Consider the following 15414-nt stretch of genomic DNA (forward strand, 5'->3'; position numbering starts at 1 on the left):
CCCCACACACGTATAATCAACCGTCAGGTTGTAATGTAGACACGTGGTGACCGTAGGTTTCCCCTTGAGGTTGCCTATAGCCTAGGATTTAGGGGAACTCACTGAGACATTATGTCTCATCCCAATCCTTATTTGTTTCAGATAAACAGGTTGGTTTTGCAAGCTTGAAGTCGGATGGATATTTCAACAAGTGTGCGTTCGTGTCGCTGCAGGATGCTTTGGATTTTAAGGATGAATTATATATGTATGGTGTAGATGTATATGTTATTTATGTTCGAACGCAATTTGTTGTATAAATATTCACTCGTATGTAGTTTATGTTGTAAATTTTAATGTATCCAATACTAATATTAACGCACGTGCTAGACTTTCTAGATACGTCTGGTATGGGTGTTACAATACCCTTATAGTTGCTTAGATTTTAAGTCAATTGTAAAGCTATAAGTAGAGTAGCTCTTCATCACAAATATTCATCTTTTGTTCTTGGAAATAATATGTGACAATTGTTTCTTTGAATAAAAGTTCATCTTTATTTTCTTGTTATTTATTTATTTTATGTTCTTCTTCCTCTTCTTCTCCATATCTACAATGAACGTTAGTGAGTAGATTTCTTTGTCTTGGGATTGTTGGATAAGTCTAATGACATAATCCAGATCAAGCTAAGCCTTAAACCTTAATCTTATGTAACCCTAATTTCTAATCTAGATTCACCATTTTAACATGAATTAACCATTATCAAACTATGGAAACGAAAATGGAGGGTTTGATAATTGTTAATCCATTATTCCAAATATCAATTCATAAAACGAAAGTGGAGTTTTGATATTCGAACAAGTGAATCTAGACAAGGATTCCGAAACATGAAAATAGTCTAGCAAACCTTGAGACATATAAAGTTTCGAGCTTCAAGGATTCCAAAGGCAATCACCCATGAAAATAGGTGTGGTTGTTGGAGGAACACACTCACTGAGACCGAAAGGAGATGTGATAGGCTAAAGAGAAATTTGTCTTTAGAAATTAGGACCAACGTAAAGTTATAAGTTTAAGGCTTTGCTTGCGAAGGACTTATCATTAGGATGAACCAATAATCCCAAGGCTCCTTTTACTTTATTATTGTTATTTTCTCTTATTTAAAACCCCCTATTTTATAATCTTTCTTCTCTTCTAATCATTCTCTAAAATTTAATCGAATTCATAACTCCCTAGCGGAACGATACTCTTTTTACTACTACTTCGATAGACCGTGCACTTGCAGTTTGGCCTATCAATGTTTTAGGTGCAAGTGAGCACTGCAAGGCAAACCTGGATTCTAGTAAGACCCCAGTTTAAAGGCAAATTCTGAGTGTCATAGTTAATGTATGGTTCATGTTAAGTGGATAAGTTATAGATTCAAGATAACCAATTCGTCTGCAGTAAAAAGGTAAGTTTCAATCACAATGTTTAGAGATAGTTCTGTGATTTTGAGTAAGATATTAAGATCGAAGAGACTATAATTGTTAATGCGGATTAAGGAAGAAGAATGAGATACATGTTTGATGAGTAAGGTATGCTTCGAACTCTTTGGAGTGGTTTTGATCAAATATTGTATAACTGAAACCGAAGGAGGTAGATTTTGGTTTAATGAGATACATGTTTTGATCAAATATTGTATAACTGAAACTCTCTAGGCCATCGCCCCCTTCCTCTCTCCCAATCCACTCAAACTCTCTCAAGAATCCTTTGGTTGGGGATGTAGCAAGCATCATGATCTTCTTCTTCTCCTTCAAGTAACAACTAGAAAGCGGATTGATTGTTAAGCTAAGAATCATGGATGAAGCAAGAGTTAGAGTTTGATCTTTGGAAGCTTAAGCTTGTGCAATCTTATTCAGGTGAGTTCCATAGATAGATATCCTACCTTTGGGTTTGTTCAATCTTGTGAAGAAATCATGATTTATGTTAGTTTAGCTTTTATGAAACTTTAGTACCCCCAAAGTAATTCTTGTTGATTATATGTTAAAATTGCCATGAGATGTGTTTAAGTAAGTCTATACATGTTGTTGGATGTATTTGGTGCATTACAGGGTCGAATTGGACGACTTTTGGGTCGGAAATGGAGAAAACCCGCGGCCGAAACACGTGAAAACGCAAGTTACAGAGCACTGCGCCTGAACAAGGGCGCTAGGCACCCACAAGTCAGAGAGCTAGCGCTAGGCCCCCTACTCCTGGCGTCGGGCGCCCCAGACAGGACAACGTTCGCGTTGTTTTGCGTTCGGGTGCTTGGGGGCAGTCGTGTGGGCGCCCGTAGCGATCGTTTTGAAGTATTCTTTTGCTGTTTTCACTTATTTTTCTACTAGAACAAACTTGGCTCTATCAAATCTTAGAATTTATAAATGGCTTGAAACTTGGGTTTATGGCATTTTCGGTCTTCAGAAATTATTGGAAATTTGCACATATCATCAATTGATCCTTGCATCAATAATCATGGCAATCTTAGCATGTATCACAAGGATGGCTCAAGAGAGTTTAAGCATGATGGGGTAGTGATGAACTAAGATGGGGAATAAAAGTAGAGCCTTGACATAGCTTGTCAAGAACTAGAATAGCTTATAAAGAAATAGACTGCTAGACATGAGTTTTATGCTTGATAAGGTGCGAAGTGATATAGAGTATTCTATTCGTATAGGAGCTAGAGTGACCATACGAGTATGGCAAGACATGAATTGACTAGATATCTCTTCACATAGTAAGTTAAGCAAGCATTAAGTTTACCTCTTGTAGGATCGTTAAGGATCCGACGTAAAAGAGATAGCACGTTTAAATTTAACCTTCATTCATGCATAAGACCAAGACTTTGTTAAAGATGTGATGCGATTAGATATCATATTCACCAGAAAGTTTTAAGCAAGTTTTAAGACAAGAATCATATATGGTCAAGACCATTAAGTAAGAGTAGGTGCCGTGTCTTTTGTATTCCTTCCAAGGTTGGATATAAAAGGTTCTCCAAGGGGAACGGGGTAAGCCCTAAGGGACCCGCACGTCACTAAGGGAGTCCGGTGCTCCCTAGCTAGGCATACCACCGGTAGTAAGGGATTAACTTCTGGGGTTACTCCACCCGGGACTAATCCGTAAAGTGAACGCAGATAATGTTGTTTGTTAAACGCTAACATAATTAATGAAGCTGACTATGCATATTGTTCATACATTTATATGTTATGTCATAGAGCCTTGACGTAGATCGTCAAGAATAGTAAGATAGCAAAAATCACATTTTGTGATAAGATATGATATGTGGTTAGATACATCGTATTCAAGCAAGTAGAAGCAAGTAAAGAAAGTTATGCCGATGACCATCTTAGGTTTCTCCTAATCGTCCGGTTTAGAATCGTGTCATGATTATGTTATGTTTAGGCCTCGATACGTAGAGCGTATCTTGGCATTGCGGTTTTAGATTCCCCTTAACCTCCATGACACGTATAAGAAGAGAAGCCTATAACAAATTAAGAAGTACCTATGACGGGTCTAGTATGCACGACCGTCTTGGAAAGCATGTCCCCACACACGTATAATCAACAGGCAGGTTGTATTGTAGACACGTGGTGACTGTAGGTTTCCCCTGAGGTTACCTATAGCCTAGGATTAGGTGGAACTCACGGAGACATTATGTCTCATCCCAATCCTTATTTGTTTCAGATATCAGGATGGATTAGCAAGCTAGTAGCCGAATGGATGTTGCGCCAAGTGTTCGTTTGTACCGCTGCAGGACGATGTGGATATTCAAGGATGCATCTATTATACTTTAGAAAAGTTATGTTGTAATATTATGTACGAACGCATTTGGTTTTATGATATATTCATTCGAAGTTTTATTGTTGTAAATTTTTAATGTATCCAGTACTAAACTAACGCACATGCTAGACTTTCTAGATACGTCTAGTATGGGTGTTACAAACACCAAGTGCAAGTTGTAGAGAATAGGATGATTGTTGGGGTAGGATAGTATGTACCACCATTATGATGGACGACTAACTAGTTGATATCAGAGTGCGCACGAAACCATGGAATTTTATTTTATCGACATTGATTGTTTATTTTCATTCTTAGTTTTTCTTATCTGTCGTTAGCTATTTGAGTGGCTACTTTACATTAATTATCATCCTTCGAAAATTATTTAAAAATATTTTGGATTGTATATTTTCTTTTATGAAAAAGAAAAATGTTGAAAGGTTTTACTGCAGCTGTTTTGTTAAATCTATAACCTATTCTTGTTTAGTTTCGAGGGCGAAACTATTTTTATGTGGATAGAATGTAAGACCCCAAAATTTTATTCATAATTATTTTGTCTCTCTTTGTGATAAAATTATTCTAGTATCCTTAGATCTTGTTTTTATGAAGAAACTCTACATTAATTAGTTTTCTGAATTTCTAGTTTCGTGGACGAAACTATTTTAAGGGGTAATAATGTAACATCCCGATATTTTATGTAATATGTCATGTAATAATTTTTTTAGTTTATGATATATTCAGCGTTTTATTTTATGGGTAAAGTATTTTAAAAATTGTCATTCTCTATTTTTAATTAATTAATTATAATCTTTTGTTTATTTATTACAATGAATTACTTAGTTAATTTTAGTGATTAAATTTTATAATAATTATTTTTATACTCATGTTTCCTTCCTCCAATTAAAATGACCACGTTTTAGTTTATTTGAATTCCAAGTATGCCTATTCATCAAAATAATTTAAGTGTTCTAGCGAGGCTTAAGTATTTGTTACGTGTACTAAAATAAGGGTAGTTGCTAAGAATTTGGTAGTTAGTCAACCCATGATTGAATAGTGTATGTGCATCTCATGACTTGGTGTTATCTCTATCGGTTATATGTACACAGCCACACCCTAAAAAAGTGCAATCCACTTTATTTTCCAGCTGAGTACACTACAAAACCACTTTATTTCTGGCGGTTAAATAATATCGTTTGCATGTGTGGCGGTTAAAATATTGTGTGTGCCTTTGTGGCGAGTCATATCCGAATCATTTAGTTTTAGGAGCATGCATAGCATTGCATAAGAACCTAAATAAAAATAAAAGAAAATGATTTATAAGTATTTCTTTTCTTGTTGGCAACTTATGTCTTGTACAATTTATTTTATAATATTGTACCGTATGTTTGGTTTGATTTGTATGGTTTGTGGTTTACGGAAGCTGACCCCTTACACCAACATTTTAGGTATCGAAGCTCAGATGATGTATACTTTGGTGTTTTGCTTGAAGTGCTTACGGGGATGAAATTGAGTTTCGATAGAATTGTAATTGTAAAAATAATTGGAAGGATATTTATTTTAAGAGTTTTTTTTTGTATAGGTTGATGTTAAGAATTTATCGTTGATGATTACAAAAAAAAAAAAAGTAGTGTTTTTCGAATAAAAAAAAATGAATTAGACATAATGTCTTGGATCAAAATTTGGTACATTACACTTTCTCTCAATAAATATATGCCAATATAGGATGTCCACCGAACATTTTCCAAAATAATTTGATGGTTAAAATTCATGGATCTTAATGAATGGTATTAAATGCATAGCAATCAATGGAGTGTGTTTTTCACTTTCCATATTCAAATTCAATTCTTTAAAACGTAAATATCATACTTATTTCTAATATGAATAACATTGCTAACAAAGTGTGCCAACCCTAATTCTACTAAAATTGGCGCCTTGCTGTTGCTATCCTTTATTATAAAAGCTAGACTTGGTTAGCAAACATGTTGCCCTAATTTGCCCTAATCCCTAGCATTTTTCCCTCCTAAACATGCTAATCTAATCTCACCCGTTGATTCAATCTCTATATTCAAACTCCTCATTTTCTCTCATGTAACTTAGTTAATGCTAATTGAAAACGAATAATGCACTTTTAATGCAATTGAAAATGAATAACACACTTTTAATGGCAATTGAAAACGGAGTTAATGCCAATTCGATTAACAATCCCCTACAAACTTTTTAACCATATCCTCTCCTCATGTTAACTTGAGAAACTTTCAATATTAACGCTTGCATAGCAATTATCCTCTGCTACCATCATTTTTACATCAAAACAGTTTAGACTTAACAATGGAAAGTGATGCACTAACTCTCTTAGCATTGCACTGCTTGAAGGGTGCAATGTTTCATCTTCGCTTTTTTTATCTCTTATGTGTTGTTTCGTTTATATTTTTCAGCTTGCACTAATTTCTTTGAATCTTTGATCTTTTTCAGCTCCATTAGATCCAAATCCTATAACGGATTAGAACTCTTCAACTTGAGTTCCGTGTAACAGATGTGAGTGCAAGATTACTGATACTGTTTTTTTAAAGTTGTGACGTTTCAAATTAAAAGTTCATTTGATCATTTTTCTCGCTTACTAATTTTGGATATATATGTTTTCCTACGCCACTTGGTTAGCAAACATGTTGCCCTAATTTGCCCTAATCCCTAGCATTTTTCCCTCCTAAACATGCTAATTTAATCTCACCCGTTGATTCAATCTCTATATTCAAACTCCTCATTTTCTCTCATGTAACTTAGTTAATGCTAATTGAAAACGAATAATGCACTTTTAATGCAATTGAAAACGAATAACACACTTTTAATGGCAATTGAAAACGGAGTTAATGCCAATTCGATTAACAATCCCCTACAAACTTTTTAACCATATCCTCTCCTCATGTTAACTTGAGAAACTTTCAATATTAACGCTTGCATACCAATTATCCTCTCCTACCATCATTTTTACATCAAAACAGTTTAGACTTAACAATGGAAAGTGATGCACTAACTCTCTTAGCATTGCAATGCTTGAAAGGTACAATGTTTCATCTTCGCTTTTTTTTATCTCTTATGTGTTGTTTCGTTTATATTTTTCAGCTTGCACTAATTTCTTTGTATCTTTGATCTTTTTCAGCTCCATTAGATCCAAATCCTATAACGGATTAGAACTCTTCAACTTAAGTTCCGTGTAACAGATGTGAGTGCAAGATTACTGATACTGTTTTTTTAAAGTTGTGACGTTTCAAATTAAAAGTTCATTTGATCATTTTTCTCTCTTACTAATTTTGGATATATATGTTTTCCAGGGTGCACTTATGTTGCCAAAAACCTTTGTCTCTGATTTTGGTGCATCACTAGGTGATTACGCCACTTTTGTCGACCCAAACAACAACCACTTTGAGGTTATGGTTGAAAGGAATCGTGGTAGCGTATTTTTATGACGGCTGAAATGGGGTGATTGATGGAGTTTAGTTCTTAGGGTTTATGTTTTTATAGTGGTAGCGTATTTTTATGACGGTTGTTGTGAGAGTTTGATGTCTGCAGTGCAATTGATAGAGTTAAGTTCTTAGGGTTTATGTTTTTAGATCCATTTTGATGTTTTGAATTATCTTTTCATTTTAATGCAATTAATGTTATTATCTTTCCAATGGAACATATTCAAATTTTAATAAGCCACATATTATAATTCTCGGATTGCATACAGTCAGCAAGTGCAGATCTATTTGAACAAAACTTTACCCTTTCACTAAAAATGATCAAAATTAATGCATTTGAAGCAGGTGTTTTCTGAATTTATTGCCAAGCTGTTATATTCTAAAAATGCACCGTGTAAAACTTTACTGTCTTACTGTCAACATAAAAATTTACCCTTTCACTTAAAACTTTACTGTCAACATAAAACCTTTTACAAATATTCATGGAACTTGATGATATTCATGTAACTTAATGATATTTCATGATGATTAAAAGAAAAATTAGTGGTAGTTATTGTTATTCGAATTTGTAATTGTGCATTGATTTCTATATACCAAGTCAAACTTAAGACTATATATATGCATGATTTCAGCCATAAATCAAAACAAACTTTCAATTCCCTCTATGTCGGAAATGTTGGTGCGCCTGACATGCCTAAAAATGATCAAAATTAATGCATTTGAATAAGACTTTACCCTTTCACTTAAAACTTTACTGAAGTTCTTTATGGAACTTAATGATATTCATGTAACTTAATGATATTTTATTGTGATTAAAAGAACAATTAGTGGTAGTTATTGTTATTCGAATTTGAAATTGTGCATTGATTTCTATATACCAAGTCAAATTTCGTGACATTCATTTAACTTAATGATATTTCATTGTGATTAAAAGAAAAAATTAGTGGTAGTTATTGCTATTCAAATTTGAAATTGTGCTTTGATTTCTATATACCAAGTCAAACTTAAGACTATAGAGATGCATGATTTCAACCATAAATCAAAACAGACTTTCAATTCACTCTATGTCATAAATGTTGGTGCGTATGGCATGCCTAAAAATGATCAAAATTAATGCATTTGAATAAAACTTTATGCTTTCACTTAAAACTTTACTGAAGTTTTTTATGGAACTTAATGATATTCATGTAACTTAATGATATTTCATTGTGATTAAAAGAAAAATTAGTGGTAGTTATTGCTATTCGAATTTGAAATTGTACATTGATTTCTATATACCAAGTCAAATTTCGTGACATTCATTTAACTTAATAATATTTCATTGTGATTACAAGAAAAATTATTGGTAGTTATTGCTATTCGAATTTGAAATTGTGCATTGATTTCTATATACCATGTCAAACTTAAGACTATAGAGATGCATGATTTCAGCCATAAATCAAAACAGACTTTCAATTCCCTCTATGTCGTAAATGTTGGTGCGCCTGGCATGCCTAAAAATGATCAAAATTAATGCATCTGAATAAACCTTTACCCTTTCACTTAAAACTTTACTGTCAACATAAAACAGTTTACAAATATTTATGGAACTTAATGATATTCATGTAACTTAATGATATTTCATTGTGATTAAAATAAAAATTAGTGGTAGTTATTGCTATTCCAATTTGAAATTGTGCATTGATTTCTATATACCAAGTCAAATTTTGTGACATTCATTTAACTTAATGATATTTCATTGTTATTACAAAAAAATTATTACTTATTATTGCTATTCGAATTTGAAATTGACTGTCATCTATATAACAAGTCAAATTTCAAATATTTATGGAACTTAATGATTTTGAATAAAAGAAAAATTATTACTTATTATTGCTAATCGAAAATTCGAATAATGAATAGATGGTTCAGTAGTAAACAATGTCCACGCCAAATGTCAACTATTGGTATTTATGATTGACACTAACAGCTTTTGGAATTGGAAACGTCATAATGCATTACAAAGCATTATGCAGTAATTTTTTTTTTTGAATAAACATTATGCAGTAATTGGTTTTATGGCTGTAATGAATATGAAATATTACCAATAGAAGACTATGGTCCATGCCATTTAAAACTCTTAACTATATAAGTTGTATCTTGGTTGTGAGAATACAACTCTTCTGTTCTTTTAGCGTAATGTATATTAAAGTTCAAACCTTTTTTTTATGTATGCTACCATTTCATTTTGTTTCTATTGCTGTCGTAGAAGGGAGCATATGTTTAAATGTTGTTAAAATTTCTATCAACTATATATGTTTACATTGCTGCGACTTATTCTTTTAACAACTTCTCAGTAGGACCCGTGCAATAGCACGGGTCAAGAGTCTAGTTTTTTTGGAAACGTTATGCCATAGTTTTTTTTGTTGGGCGGCGTGATTAATGCTATCACAATTCCTATGCACCGCTCAACCAACCTCTTTCTCTTTCCTTCTAGCGTGTTAATTTCCAAGACATCCATCCTTTTCAAGTTCCTACGTTCACCGCCCTCTGTTTTTCCAAGGCCTTCATCCCGTTTCCAGTCTCTCTTCTCTCTCGCACCCTTTCAACACCAACCTCCGCCTCTACCTCTCCATCGAATCTCCTTCGGAGCCCGTCTCTCCCTATGTTACAGATATGGAGAATGCATCGGAACAATCCATGGCAACGTATCACGATGGTAACAGTGAGGGAACCTCTAATTGGGTGTCATGTGTTACCTTCTTTCTTATTTTCATCCACCATTTCATCCACCGGACCACCACGTTTCCACCATTTAAGTTACCTTCTTTCTTCTTTTCTCTGAATCTCTAATTGGTGCTCAATTAAATAGATAAAATCCAATTCTCTGAATTTGATTTCTAAAATTTCACTTTTTTCTCTCAGTAGGGTTTAGATTTTGGAGGAAAAGTGGGAAATTTCTCCGGGTACCTGCATTCTAATGAATTTCGGAAACCATTTTTCTGATTCGCGGTGGTCGATCCATTTCGGTGACGATGTGATTTCAACGGTTGAGGTAATCCTTAAATCTGCTTCTCTTATGATATATAGCAACTAAATCGTTTGTTTCTTTTTTTTTTTTTTTTTGAGGGATAAATCGTTTGTTTCTATTAGGTCATGCATTAGGTATTTTCATTTTCTTCTATTTTTTTACTTGAATTTTTGATTTATCAATGGAGATAAGTTACTTTGCATTGTGTTGTACAATTTGATTGAGGTTAACTAGAATTTTTCTTACCCTCACGTGCATTTTATTTGACAATGTCATTGCAAAATTTATTTTGTTATTATTATTATTATAATTAGAATGAAAATAGTTTTTGCTTTTTGCTCTATGTTTTTGTTGATTGGATGTTAAACCATAAACACAATTTTCTGGTCAAAAGAGCTTCAGTTAGTCATGTTTTAGATGAATCTGCAATGTGTATGTAATATTATGATTTATGAAGATGATTCCTGATTTTGGTAATCACCTTTTTACTTGCATCAGGTGGGAAGAAGTTAGCTACCGCAGCACAGTTGAATATTTTCAGTTGTCCTGATAAAAAAAGATTAAAAAAATGTTCTGGTCATCCTATTGGATTCATATTTTTTTTTAAATGATATGGCCATATCTTATTTTTGTGATGCTTATGTTATTTGTATAATAATTGTTTTTACTTTAACTATCAGGTACCTGTTCGGTGTATCCTCTCATCTGCTGTTAGTGAAATATATGTAGCTATTTGGAGGATAGATGACCCTTAAAAGCATTCACTTTGATGAAAGCTATTTTGCATTTTAGTTGTTCGTATGTGTTTTGAGGTATGCTAAGGCTGTTATTCTTCAACCAAACAAGCTATTTGTAGTTAAAGTAAGATTTGAGTTTTGATTTCTAATTTTTGTTCAACTTCCAATTTTATTCGTGCACGAGCTCTGTTTCAAGATTGATCAATTTCATAGTTAAAGAAGATAAGGTAATCATGGAGTCAAAATATGCATCAACTACCCATTCACACACATCTCCATCTTCCTGTTTCAACATTGATCAGCTTCCTCACGCTCAAATCAGTCGTGCTTCTGAAGACGACGAACCTTCAGTTGATCCCGATATCATTCGTGCACTAGCTCTGTTTGCTTAGCAAAAATGGTTAAGAGTTTTGTGATTGGAGGAATATCCAAACAACTTCAACCACCGCCTCTAAGATGTGGTCGTAACCGTTGTAACTGCTTCAACAAAAATAGCTCCGACAAAGACCATTTGCATCTCTCTGGCACCACAACTGAATCAGTCACCGATTCCAACTCAAGGTAAAATTATAATCAAAATTCAGTATCCGAATTTCAATTTTAATTATTCCACTAATTGTTTTGGTTGATTTTAATTTTGTTTGTGATTTTTTGTAGAGTTGGATTCCTTATTAAGCTAAATTTGTTGAACTGACATAATTGGAGGATGAATGAGGCTGACCAGTTTGAATCGGCTGGATTGAATGCTTCAGTTGAGGATGAGAGAGATTGAAATCAATGTCGCTTTCCTGGAGTCAGTGAGGGTGGCGTGTTTCTAGAGACAAGGTGCAAATGAATGTTTGTTATTTATTTCAAATAAAGGTTTGTTATATTAAGCAAGATTTGTGAAATTTAAAGATTACTACTCTTTTGTTGAGTTCACGGGCAACCACTTCCTTTTGAGTTTTAGTTCCAACTCCTCCATTCATATAAACTATAATATACTAATCTTGGAAGATTCAACAATGTGAGGTATCATGGCTATTTTACATACATGACTATTTGGTTTTAACCTTTGTGTGTTTATCTGCCATTCACTTGCCTTATGTAGTTATTTGAATTCATGCCTTCTACCTTAACCTACTCTAGCATTGAAGGTTCGTGTAGTTAAACATATGGTTAGATGAAAGTGTTTAATTTGCTACATTTTTTATTGTAGTTTTCTATTTCGTGGTGCCTTCATATGGATGATTTGTGCTTTAATGTATAGATGTTCATAGAAAGGAGTGCTTCTCACTGACTGTATATTTGTGGACTGCATTGAACCATGAAATTGATTTTGATCAGAACCCAAAATCCAAATTTTGGTAATGAATAAATATGTATTGGTTATTTTTTTGAACCTTGATTTTAAACCTTGCAAGTTTTATCTAAATATTGTTTTATTCCTTATAATACTTCACAATTTACTTCACTTTTATGATATTCTGGTGAGAATTTACATGTATTTGAAGAAGCATCACAAATAAGCTACTTTTTCATTCACCATGGAGAATGAATAGATTCCTTTTTCAGTGTTACTGTTATCTGCTAAAAGCCAATGTTTTTGTTGGTATTATTGTTTGATTAATTCTCCAATTGAATGTTGTGCTGCTGTCATGGACTCTTGGTTATATTACTTTAATTTGATACTTAAATTTGGTAATTACATGGATGTTGCTTAATTTTTTAAATTTCTAATCCATATTTTCAGGTTATTTTAGGTATGCACTTTTTGGTATTAGCTTCTGTTGTCGATTAAAATGAAGTTATCCCAATTGGTATGTTGAGGTATATTATCCATATTTGAGATCTTTGCATATGTAAAACAATTAATGTCTGTTAATATCAAATATCATACATATTAAACTTCCACCATTTTATTTTTTGTCAGGTTGTTGTGAAGGAATGTCTGCATGTTGTTTGGTACCCTTTCGTTGCTGGAACAACCATCAAATGATTATTTCATACATTGTTATATTACATTCTTGCTTAATTATAAAATGATCTCATTGGTACTACTAATGTATAATAGTTTTGAGCCCGTCTTCAATTGAGACTAATAACAACTAATATTGTTGCTATAACTATCCTTCTAAAAGTCTTTTGATTGTATGTGTTACAACATTATCAATCCATTGTTATATTATGCATGGGTATTTGCATTTATTTTCTATGGCCGAGACAATTGTGAACGATTCAATAAATATATCACCCGTTTATAATAAATTATTCTTATTCGATAAAATGTGTATACGTGATCATAATTTAGTCGATCAATGTAACTTATTAAATAAATTATGTGAATTTACTAGACCAATGTGTTATGCTTAAAACTTTTATGACCCGTGCGATAGCACGGGTGGCCAAGATTGGCCTGAAGTGACAAAATATGCTGGTTTAGTGTGTGCTCAAGCTCATAGACAGGAACTTATACAAGATTTATACAAAACTTGGCATGATCCTGTTCGCGGCACAGTTAGTGGTGGCATGATAAGGTAATAGTAATATGAATTTCACTCTGCTAATTCTGAATGTTGTTTTTGGTTGGTTATCTAATGTGGCTATGTACCTTTTTCTTGTGCAGAGATTTACTGATTTCTTTTAGAAAGGCCACGGGACAGAAGCCACTACGAATTATATTTTACAGGTCATTATGTTTAATTTATGATTCAATATATATAATACATGTTGATGAAAGTGTTAGTTTATTGGTATACTAACAAAGAAACTTAAATAGGGATGGTGTAAGTGAGGGACAATTTTACCAAGTTTTGCTTTATGAGTTGGATGCAATCCGGAAGGTCAATGTTGTCAATTGCTATCTCTTATCATACATTTAAAATGGTATTCATAACAAAAATATGTTCTGATATAATCCATATCTTTGCAGGCATGCGCTTCCTTAGAACCAAATTATCAGCCTCCAGTAACTTTCATTATTGACAAAAACGACATCATACTCGGTTATTCCCAAACAACCATAGGGACAGGAGCAGTACTGATAAGAGATAGCAATTGCTGCATGTTTTTGCGTAATCAACCAAAGTACTGCATGTTTTGCTGTTAAAGTTTATAAATGAAGTCTATATGTGGTCATAAAACTATAATGTATCAATAACTATGTTTCAATCATTATTTTAATGTGACTCTAATCATGTATTTTTCTTCTTTAAGAGTTTCGATTGAAAAATGGTGTCTTTTTAGAGTTCTTTAAGAGTTTAGATAGAAAAATGGTGTCTTTTTAAAGCTTAGAAATGAATGCAGTTGATCTAAGTTTCAAACACATGGACATGTGTTCTAATAATTATAACCTTTATAATTGATTTTTCCTCGTCGAGATTTTATTTGGATAAGTTATTTGGATTCTTTGCCTATATTTTTTATTCTTATTCTCCATGAGAAATATTCTTTCTTTGTTAATTACTAATCACTACTAATTTAGTTATTACTAATGTTCATGCTATATCCATATGTTTTGCCAATTTGGCGACTTTCTATGTGTAAAAGTAAGTGCCTATGAGGTAGATACTACTAGCTAAAACTGACAGAACATTTATTAAGACAACAGTAAGGTTGTCTTTCCCCTCTTTTTTTTTCTTCTCTTATTCTTGGAATGATAGTAAACATTGCATCCTATATTATTTTCTCTTTGATTTAAATTTGTACATTGGCATGATATACCGACAATACAAGAATGGGTAGATATGTTTTAGAAGGAAGGGTGATATCAGGAAGCAACATTGGTGATAAGGCGTATGTGCGGAGACTACAATTGCAACCTTCAGACACCAGAATTCCATTCAAGTTCCAACGTAGGCAGTTCCCTATTATGGTTTGTTTTGCTATGACCATTAACAAAAGTCAAGGTCAATCACTAAAACAAGTAGGCATCTACCTACCACAATCAGTCTTCTCTCACGGCTAATTATATGTCGCAATTTTAAGGGTAACATAAAGGAATGGTTTGAACATTCTCATAACCGATGAAAATGGTTATTGCATTGATAATACAACCAATGTTGTATACAAAGAAGTATATAAAAACATGAGAGTCTTTTTTGTTGTATTTTGTACTTGACTTTCTCCTACATCTACAGATATTTTATGTCATCTTCTGCTTTCTTATATTACACAATACATATGAGAGCCTTTGAGCTTATTTTGTACTTGACTTCCTTCAACAGCAGCCAATATTATATGTTTATATCCTGACTTATTTTATTACACGCTATATATGACCCGTGCGACAGCACGGGAAGGAGATCTAGTTTAGCATTAAACTTCATAGTTGCTATTGTACTACACATATGTTTTGAATGATAGAAGACAAAACATAAATCAACAAAAATAAAATTATACAGTCAAACAACCCAGAAAGGTACTCTAATTAGTTGTGTTTGTGTATAACATAGTGGCTAAGAGCATC

General features: G+C 33.0%; 1 long non-coding RNA gene across 12 annotated transcripts; it reads left to right on the forward strand.

The window, feature by feature from the left end:
• The first annotated feature begins 9612 nt into the window (after positions 1–9612).
• Positions 9613–15154, forward strand: LOC146955131 (uncharacterized). Of its 12 annotated transcripts, XR_015016263.1 has the most exons (10): positions 9615–10018; positions 10125–10254; positions 10729–10806; positions 10911–11528; positions 11625–11792; positions 12700–12776; positions 12880–13483; positions 13573–13635; positions 13726–13789; positions 13879–15154. It is a non-coding gene; the product is annotated as an uncharacterized LOC146955131 (long non-coding RNA). The 12 variants fall into 12 exon arrangements; XR_015016261.1 differs by having other exon boundaries at positions 9615–10254; XR_015016262.1 differs by having other exon boundaries at positions 9616–10254; positions 10729–10800.
• Positions 15155–15414: the final 260 nt, after the last annotated feature.

The sequence above is a fragment of the Medicago sativa genome, chromosome 1, assembly GCF_051527215.1.
Source record: "Medicago sativa cultivar Bolivia chromosome 1, Bolivia_mono, whole genome shotgun sequence".
In the NCBI taxonomy this organism is placed as follows: Eukaryota; Viridiplantae; Streptophyta; class Magnoliopsida; order Fabales; family Fabaceae; genus Medicago; species Medicago sativa.